Here is a 10700-nt window from a genome sequence, read left to right as displayed (position 1 = left end):
CCAGGTCCTCTGGGGCCTTGCAGGTCACAGTGAAAAGTTTGCATTTTATTCTAAGGAGAGCGGGGAGGTGACAAAGGATTTGACCTACCTAAAAATGTTTTTAGAAGCTCCCTCTTGCTGCTCAGTGGGAAATGGATTAGAGAAGGACAACAGGACAAAGACTATTATGGTAATCCTAGGAGACACTACAGCAGCTTGGACAAGAATTGTAGTGGCCAAAGTAGGAGGAGGGGGGCACCTGGGTGCCTCAGTGGGTTAAAGCCTCTGCCTTTGGCTCAGGTCATGGTCTCAGGGTCCTGGGATAGAGCCCCCCATTGGGCTCTCTGCTCAGCAGGGGCCTGCTTCCCCCCACACCCCTCCCTCTCTCTGCCTGCCTTTCTGCCTGCTTGTGATCTCTGTCTGTCAAATAAATAAATAAAATCTTTTAAAAAAAAAAACGTAGGAGGAGGTGGTGACTTTCACAGACACACAAAACTGAGAGGTCTGGTGAAATCTGCATAAGGTCTGTGGATTTTACAACATCGGTTTCCTCATTCTGATTGTACTATGGCTATGTAAGATGTTACCACTGGGGAAAACCGGGTGGAAGGTCCACGGGACCTCTTTATACTATTTTTGCAACTTCCCATAAATCTATAATTATTTTAAAATAATTTTCCTTTTAATTCTCAACAGCAAGCATGCACTCAAAAAAAAGATGGCAAGTACTAACTCCAGAGGAAAGAAAAAAGGAATTCTAATCAGAGCACATTACCCAGCTTGGCTAAAAACAACAATCACATCGTCACCCTCATATACAAACACTGAACTGTGGTGAGCACAAAACTTTAGCCAGGGTCACCTGGGTGGCTCAGTGGGTTAAAGCCTCTGCCTTCCGCTCAGGTCATGATCTCAGGGTCCTGACCTTGAGCCCTGCATGGGGCTCACTGCTCAGCAGGGAGTCTCCTTCCCCCACCTCCCCCGACTCTCTCTCCGCCTGCCTCTCTGCCTACTTGTGATCTCTGTCTGTCAAATAAATAAATAAAATCTTAAAAAAAAAAAAAAAAAACTTTAACCAAAAGTTGTGATAACACAGATGGAAGTAGTCTAAATGCATTTGGGGGCACAAAACAGGCCTATAAGAATGCTAAACCTCATTCCCACAGGTGAAAGTAAACAGATAATACTGAAAACTGAAAATGTAGGAAACGGTTATCTACATGAGAAATTCTAACATACAGACATAAATGGCAGAAAAACTAGACAAAATAGTTAAGAATGCTTGCTTTGGGAAATGAAAATTCAGAATGGGGAAACACACTGCTTTTATGAGATAAACCTAGTAATATAATATTTTTTTCTCTATAAATGTATCAGTTTGCTAGGCAGTAAAAATTAAATATATTTAAAGAAATATGTTGCAGCCTGCCAAAGAACAGAGGGGACTTGCTTACTGGTGGTCCGGATGGAAGTGCAGGTGTTAGAAGGAGGGGAAGAAGAATTCCAGATGACCCTTGGGTTTTTGCTTGGGCAGGGAATGGAGGGTGATGCCATCTGTTGGGATAGAAAAGGCTGGGAGAGTACGGGGGTGGAGAAGTGGATGTATTAAATCTACAACACCCATCAGACATCCAAACAGAAGTAACTAGAAGACAGCTGGATATCCCAGTTCTGCACACAGGGGAAAGTCAGGGTTAGAGCTAAAACTTGGTAGACGTCAGCATGTGGGTGGTAGGCACTGACCATGGGACGAGTAAGATTATGCACAGAGACATCATAGAGAATTAATCAAGCCCAAGCCTAGAATCTGAAGTGGTCTAATATTTCCAGTTTGGGGGAAAGCAAAGGAGATTAAAGAGGAGCCAGAGAGGGAAGAGGAAAGCCAGGGGTCTGTGGAGCCAGAGAAGAGAAAGTTTTGAAAAAGAGCAATCAACAAGGTCAGCTGCTGATAAGAAGTCAAGGAAGATGATTAAATAAAACTTAAAAAAATAAAAGTCAAGAAGATGAGGAGGACCAATTTGTTGGTGACTATGGTAGCTAGTCTCCAAAGATGGCACCCTTAATAAACCATGCCCCTGTTGTAAGCCTTTCCCCTTGAACCTGACATGGCCCTGTGTTTTGCTTATGACCAACAGCATATGGTAGACGTCATGCTGCATGACCTCCAAGGCTAGGTCATAAGAAGCCTCGCAGCTTCCACCCGGTTCTCCACGAATGCTCACCCCTGGGACACTTCCTCTTAGAACCCAGCTGCCCTTCTGAGAGGCTAAGTCACATGGTGGCCATGTGTAGGCACTCCAGTCACCACACCCAGCTAAGGTCCCAGCCAATGGCCACCATCAACTGCCAGTCATGTCAGTGCACTGAGCCTTTGGACGACTCCAGGCCCAGCTGCTACTGACCGTACGTAGCCTCCTGAGAAACCTCAAGTGAGAATTTCCATCACCACAGCAGCAAGAGATACATTAATAAGTTGTTGAAAACCGCCCAATTTTGAAATGTGACATAGCAATAGATAACCAGACAGTGACTTTAACAAGAGCAGTTCAGTGGGGTTCTGGTAATAGAAGCCAGACTGCAGCGATCAGTAGGGTGAGTGGGAGAGTGTGGACTGCTATTCCAGGAAGTCTTACTGTGATTGCTGTGGAAGGTGGTGTCCAGGAGAGTTTGGTTTGTTTTTTTAAGTTGGGAGATACTAGAGCATGGGTGTATGTTGATGGTGATTATTCCTGGAGCAGAGAAAGACTAACGAAAGGAGGAAGAAGAATGCAACAAAGCAGGGTTCTAAGGAAGCCCAGAGGGAGGGATCTAGAAGAAGGAGAGAAGGCAAAGAAGACACGTGTGCAGGTGGGGAGGATTGTGAACCTGAAGGTGGGAAAGTCAGGGGTTTTCACACAGGCAGCAAGGCTGTCAGCTGATTGAGAAGACGGAGGGAAAATGAGACAGCTTTGAGAAAACAGAGAATATGAAAGAGTCCTATCAATAAGTGGGTATGGTAGGATTCTAAAAACAGTCTCCCAAGATTCCCTACCTCCTAGTCCCTGGAATCTATAAATGAGATGAGATGTCGCCCCATGACTGTGTTAAGTTAATGGCACAGACGATCTTAAAAAGGGGGATATTATTGGGGCGCCCAGGTGGCTCAGTCTGTTTAGTATTCAACTCTTTTTTTTTTTATTAAAGATTTTATTTATTTATTTGACAGAGAGAAATTACAAGTACACTGAGAGGCAGGCAGAGAGAGAGAGAGAAGGAAGCAGGCTCCCTGCTGAGCAGAGAGCCCGATGCGGGACTCGATCCCAGGACCCTGAGATCATGACCTGAGCCGAAGGCAGCAGCTTAACCCACTGAGCCACCCAGGTGCCCTAGTATTCAACTCTTGATTTTGGTTCCAGCTCAGAGTTGTGAGATCAAGTTGTGAGATCTTAATCTTGTTAAGATTAACCCCCCCTAAAGATTCTCTCTCTCAGGCGCCTGGGTGGCTTAGTGGGTTAAGCCTCTGCCTTCAGCTCTGGTCATAATCTCAGGGTCCTTGGATCGAGCCCTGCATTGGGCTCTCTGCTCAGTGGGGAGCCTACCTCCCCACCCCCCTCTCTCTGTCTGCCTCTCTGCCTACTTGTGATCTGTCTGTCAGATAAATAAATTAAAATCTTAAAAAAAAAAAAAAGATTCTCTCCCTTTCCCTCTACCCTCACACCCCCTAAAAAAACAGAGAGAGAAAAAGGGAGAGATCTAGCCTAACACAATCACATGATCCCTTCAAAAGCAGAGAATATTCTCTGGCTAGTGGCAGAAGTGAAAGGGAAGCAGCCAGAGAGATTTGAAGCACAGGGGAGATTCAACATGCCACTGCTGGTCACTTGAGAAGGAATGTGGGCAGCATCTGAGAGCAGACAGGAGATCCCACTAGCAGCCAGCAAGGAAAAAGGGAACTCATACACCCATAAGGATTCGGATTCTGCCTAAATGAGTTTGGAAGTGGATTTTTGCCCTGGGCCTCCAGATAAGAGCCAGCCCCCACAACACGTTAATTTTGGCCTTGTGAGACTCTGGCCAGAGAACCAGATGATCCCACCAGGACTTCTGACCTACAGACTGTGTATTTTGAGCCACTAAGTTTCTGGGCATGAGCCCCGACAGTCAGCACACTCCCTCTCTTGCTGTAGGGCCTTCCGGGCAGCTCCACTCCTCACGTGGGGGCGACTCACCCTTTCAGGGCCTCCGTGTCCTATGATGATGACAGCTGCCATCACAGCTCAGGGCTCAGGCTTGGGGCTTAACATCTTCATAGTTTCCGGTCATCTAGACCTGAGCTGTCCAACATGGCAGCCACTAGTCTTGGGTGGCTACTTAGATGTAAACTTAAAGGAATTACATCTAAGTGAGTTAAATGCTCAGTTCCTCACTCATACCAGTCACATTTCAAGTGCTCAAAAGCATATGTGACTACTGGCTGACACCCTGGACAGAGTGGAAATCATTTCCATCCTTGCAGAAAGTTCTGTTGGACAGAGCTGGGCTGGACAGTGGATAGGAACCATGGTTGTCTGAACCACTGCCCTTCAGCAGTAGCTGAACTCATGAAAAGGAGGCAGAACAACAGGGCCCCTAGGGGAAACCTCTAAGCCCCAGCAATGCTCTGAGTACACCAACACCTCTGAGCCCAGAACACAGCGTGGTTAGGCCCACAGAGGGGAAGGTTTCTTCTTACCGCTAGTCTAAGGCACCCCCCCACCCACATTCTTTACTTCCTGCCTCAGCACAACTGACTGTGGAAGTCCACGTCCTTCAGAGGAACACAGACACACCCACACCCGCAAAGGTGTGGTATGCCTCTAACCCTAACCAGCCACTCACATAGTCACAGCACATGCCAAGTCGGTAGGTTCGGAAATGTCCATATTTCCTCGCTGTGTGGGACATCAGTAAGGTCCGCGGGATGCTCACAGTCCACCCAGTTCTGTCTCACCTCTGTCACCGCCTGTCCTCCTCAGTGCCCCTTGTCTTGCTCCACAGTTCCTGTAAATACCTGCTGGGCCACCACCCAGCAACAGTGTTCTACACAGAACACTCAAAACTCAGGGCAAACAGGGGCACCTGGATGACTCAGTCATCGGCTCAGGTCATCATGATCTCAGGGTCCTGGGATAGAGTCCCATGTTGCGGCGGGGGGGTGTCCCTCTCAATGGGGAGTCTGTTTGTCTCCTTCTCCTCTGCCCCTCCCCCTGCTCATGCTCACAATCTCTCTCTCTCAAATAAATAAATAAATCGTAAAAAAAAAAAAAAACAACCTGAAGGCAAAGAAATGCATCTCTCCCCATCCACTGCCTTCTAAAAACCAAGAGGTAAGAATTCCACCAGATTTAACATTCCTCTCAGCCCAGTGGTAGATAACTTACTTTACGTGGAGAAAACTAAAAGCACTTCATAGTGATTCTCCCAAAGCAAGGACTCAGCCCCAAGGTGAATTGAAGGCCCACTCTCTCTCTCTAGAAACTGAAAACTGCTTACAACGTTTAAAAGCTGGCTTTTCCAGGGTGCCTAGGTGGCTCAGTGGGTTAAGCCTCTGCCTTCGGCTCAGGTCATGATCTCAGGGTCTTGGGATCGAGCCCCGCATCCAGCTCTCTGCTCAGCGGGGAGCTTGCTTCCTCCTCTCTCTCTGCCTGCCTTTCTGCCTACTTGTGATCTCTGTCAAATAAATAAATAAAACCTTTAAAAAAAAAAAAAAAAGCTGGCTTTTCCTGTATCTCCTTACCAAGGAGCCAAAAAATCATACAGCCCAATCTCAGGCAGGCTCCCTGTACAGATGTCTCCCCAAAGCTGACTTGAAGACCATGAAGGGACCAATTGGGGCCATACCAACTGGAAGTCCTGAAGCCAGGAAGGCACTGGATGTTTGGAGAAGGAAGGTGGCATGAGGGAAACCCAACTATATAGCACATGCCTCAAAACAAACTAGATTTACCACATTCTTGTTGAAACTGCAGGATAGTCCTAAAAAGGTGAAATTGGGGCGCCTGGGTGGCTCAGTGGGTTAAAGCCTCTGCCTTCACCTCAGGTTATGATCCCAGAGTCCTGGGATCAAGCCCCGCATCGAGCTCTCTGCTCCCTGCTTCCTCTTCTCTCTGCCTGCCTCTCTGCCTACTTGTGATCTTTGTCTGTCAAATAAATAAATAAAATCTTTAAAAAATAAATAAATAAAAATAAAAATAATAAAAAGGTGAAATCATCCTGGGATGATAAGTATATTACTGCTAATTTAAGAGCTGTAAAATGCTACTGATACTTCCTTTATGGAGTGGGATAAGTTTTTAGTGTTTGGTGTTAGTGAGCATAAAATATGTATCAGGCATATCATAGGATCACTCAGTCATCCTAATCTTATTTTTCATCAAGAGTCTTCAGATGCAAAACCTCCTACTGTTTCAGCACCTGGACTGTCAGCGGTGGGGGAGGAGAATATTAGCCAAGCCAGGAGAAATAGAATAAGAACTCAAAGAAGACAGAAGCAATAGGGAGGGAGAGGAGCCCTTAGGGGAACAAAAGAGACAGAATCAAAAAGATACAGCCCCCAGCAGATGTAGGGAATGTGGTAAGATAATATTTCTAAATAGGATTTTTTTTTTTTTTTTTTTTGCTTCCCTTTCTCCACATAGTCCCACTTTAAGCAGCCAAGCTTTGGTGCTTATGCCTCAGTAAAAGCATGAGACAGCAAAAACTAGGGGGAAAAAAATGGGAAGCCACTTCAGGCTTTTGGATTTTAATTGCCTAGGCCCTCAATAAAACAGAAAGGACTTGAAACCTATACAAAAGATGCGGGGACAATATCATCAGTAAAGCCAGACCTCCCACTGGCATTACCCTCAGCAGATGAGAGTCAGAGGGGGAAGAAGTAAGAGGGCAGATGTTGGTGGGTTCTGTCCACAGGGACCTCGAGCAGGTTCCTGAGATCTGACAGCGACGGGGCTCTGCCCCAACATCTACCGAGCCTCAGAAAGGAGACCTGGTCCCAGAAAGAGGAAATGGCTGCAGAGGGGAACTTCTTTTGGAGGCATCAGGAACCTTGGACAGCGCCACGCTCTCTCTCACCACCTCAGAATGATTCCTGTGTGTCTAAGACTGACCTGGGAGTAGCAGAGGGACACCAGACCAGAAGAAGCCATGCAAGCTACAACCAGGCAGGAGACATCTCAGTGGATACTCAGCTGGTCATTCAAGAACAGGGCCACTTCTTCTAGTGCTTGGGCAAATACATATAGGGTGCTCCCCTGAGATTCAGGCAGTCTTTGGAGAAAGGAGAGGCAACTCCTACCAACCACCTTTGGAGAAAGGAGGGGCAACTCCTACCAACCACCTGAACCTAAGTGTCCACCACTCCCAGGAGAAATGTAGGTATATTACAGAAACACAACTTTATGTTTCCTGCATCTCTGAATTGGTAGACTGAGATAATCCCTCTGTAAGAAGTAAAGGAAAGTTAGAAACCAGCAAATGTCCAGCTAGGAAACTGGATCCAGGATGCCATCCACAGATGTAGGGAATAAAGGAATAAAGCAAATTGAGTGGAGAACGGTGAATTGAAGGTTTGGATGTGTTGAGGGTGAGATGCTGGTGGGGTGTCCACGGGCATGTCAGGGGGCAGCCGGGTCATGAGAACTGGTGCTCAGGAACAAGGTCTACCTGAAACTGTGGGTTTTGGCGTCATGGGGTCCACACACGCAGCAGCTGACGGAGGAGGAGTAGATCAGAGTGATCGTCTCATGTGCTCACTGTTGCCGTAAGTGTTTTCATGCGTATTGACTCATTTGATCTTCAAGTCAACCCTACGGGGTGGGTACTCCTACTAACCTCGTTTTTTGACATGTGACAAAACAGATAATCAATGCTTCAGGCCTCAGAGCGAGTAACCAGAGGCATCAGAAGTGACCCCAGGAAATCTACAATCTACACAAAGGACAACTGCCAGGCTAGACTAGAAGCAAAGAGGAGGAGGGAGTTGTCAGGAGGAAAACCAGAAAAGCCTTATATCACAAAACCCGAAGGGAGAGAGGACTTCAAGAAGAACATGATGGGAGGCACCAAATTTGCAAGCGACCCAGTAACTGATTATAACTAAACAGGCCCACTGGGATTGCACCCTGGGAGTTCCTAATGCCCAGGAGAGGGAGGTGTCCTGACATCTAGGAGGGAGAGGACACGGGGGCACTGCATGGACCGGGAGTGGGGGAAGTAGGGGGAGCATGACTCTTCCAAGAGAGCTGTGAGAAGGAGAGGGCTAGAATCCGTGTCCTTTCTAAAAAGAGAACAATTTAGAGACTATTATTCGGCAAATGGGAAGTCAGTAGATGATGAAAGTTTTAAAGACACAGGCCTCTGAAGCTGTGACAGTGACCATGAGCATGGAGAGAAAGAACGATGGAGACACCTTCAATCCACGACTTTAACCTCACGCGGGCCCTGGATGCTGATAGCCCCGCTGTCTGTCCACAGTCCCGCCGCTGTTCCGCTCACTGGCACCGTGGTTCTCAGAGGGCTGTCCTTGGAGGGGCAACTTCAGCATCACAAAGAAACTTGTCAGAAATGCAAGTTCTCCTGCCCACTCCAGCCCTCCCAGTCAGAAAGTCTGGGCAGGGCTTTAACAGACTCTTGATGACTCTGACACACTCATGTGAGAACCACTACCCTCAAGGACTCGAGATGCTGCCTTCTCTCTTTGCACGTCGGATGGATGCTTTGTGCCCCGGTTTCTGTACTCCGTCCCCTCCCTTTCCACCACCTTGACGACGTGGCTTGGGCTCTTCTTCTCTCTCCCCTACATCACCAGTGCTCACTCTCCCCTAGGCTGTTTCTCCTCAACATATAAACATACGGTTATTTTTCCCATTTAAAAATATTTCTTGACCTCACTTCTCCTCTTACTTCCCACCCAACCTCTCTCCTTCCTTTACCACTAAGCTCCTCTAAAGGGTTGCCCGCACTATACCCTGTCTCTCCCCTCCCATCCTTCCTTGAGCCCATCCACAGACTTTCACCCCACCACCCCACCAAAACCATTCTTGTCAAGGTCACCAACACTATTGGAAATCAATTCCCAGACTCATGTTACTTAATCCATAGGCAACATTTGACACAACGGATCTTTCTCTCCTGGATGGTAACTTTCCTTCTCTGGGCTTATGGTGTAACACCATCCCTCGGATTTTTTCTTCTCTACTTCATACTTCTCAGTCTTTTTGATATATTCTACTCAATGCTAAAGTCATTTAATGTCAGAGAGCTTCCGGATTCAGTCCTGGCGTGTCTCTATTTTTCCTCCCTTGGTGACCTCCCCTAATCTCATAGCTTTAAAGAACATATATGCCAGGGACTCTCAAGTCTTTATCTGCAGCCCAGACCCTGCCAAACTTGTATATCCAACTGCTTTCTTGACATCTTGACATCCCTAATAGACACCTCAAACTTAGTAGGTATTAATCCAGCTCCTGCCTTCCCCCATCACCTTCCCAGTTAATGTTCAAATCAAAAATTCCTCCCTTTCTCTCATGCCACCTCATCCATCAGAAAATCTTGCTGACTCCACGTTCCAAATACATCCAGAACCCAACCACTCTTCACCACCCCTCCTGCTACCTACCACACAGAAACCACCAACTCTCACCAGGTCATTTTAATGACAGCCTAAAGGATCTCCTGCTTCTACTCTGGCTCTTTTCAGATATGTTCTCATGCATCAGCTGAAAGGATTCTGTTAAAACAAAAATCCGATCCATGTCCTCTGCTCAAAATATCCCAAAGGCTCCCATCTCAGAATAAAAATGGAAGTCATCCAAATGGCCTTAGGACCCTCCATGGTACAATTCCTGCCTTCTCTCACTGACCTCACCTCCCACACTCCCTCTCCTCACTCCAGCCGCTCTGACCTTCTTGTTCTTCCTTAAAAAAAATGGCAGGTGTGTTTCCACCTCACCACAACTCTTGCATTTCTAGCCCCCTCTGCCTAGAACAGTCTTGCCCTAGATAGCCAGAGGGTTCACTCCCTCACCTCCTTCATGTCACTCAGATGTCACCTTCTCATTGAGACCATGTCTGATGACATCTTACACACCCTGTTTTATTTGCTTCCAGAGCTCCTACTGCCATCAAGCATACTACAGATTTCACTTATTTCGTTATTTTTTCTGCTTCTTCGAGAATGTAAGCTCCTTGAAGGCAAAAGTTTTGCCTGTTGGTTTACTCTGGTTCCCCCTGTGCGTGGAAGAGGATCCAGTACATCCAACAGCTATCCATAAAACGTGATGGAATGATGCCCCAAGGAGTATGCAGAGTTGAGATCAGGCCGACTCATCTTGGACAAGGAAGAGGGAGGCCGCCTCTGTCACTGCCCCGGAGCGGAGGTGAGAATGGATTCAGATGTGTTTGGAGACAGAAATTTAAGTATTCCCCTCCTGGTTGTCCCTAGTTTCTCTGGGAAATAGAAGACAAGGAAGGACCTGAGGAGAACGGTGACGGACAGCCACAGCAGCCATAGAGAAGGCGAGAAGGAGCTAAGGACACTTGGAAGGACTGACAATGCAGGTGAAATGGAAAACCTGGGTTTGCCTTGGCACCAGTTTACCTGGCTGTGCGATTTTCTTCAACAGCATGAGCTACACAGCTGAAGGGGAGTGTCCAAGTCATCTCCTGGCTTTTTCTTGAGAAAGTAAGAAGCCTCCCCACCCCCA

This window comes from Mustela erminea, chromosome 9 (assembly GCF_009829155.1).
Source record: "Mustela erminea isolate mMusErm1 chromosome 9, mMusErm1.Pri, whole genome shotgun sequence".
Classification (NCBI taxonomy): Eukaryota; Metazoa; Chordata; class Mammalia; order Carnivora; family Mustelidae; genus Mustela; species Mustela erminea.
Note: the sequence above shows the minus strand (reverse complement) of the source record.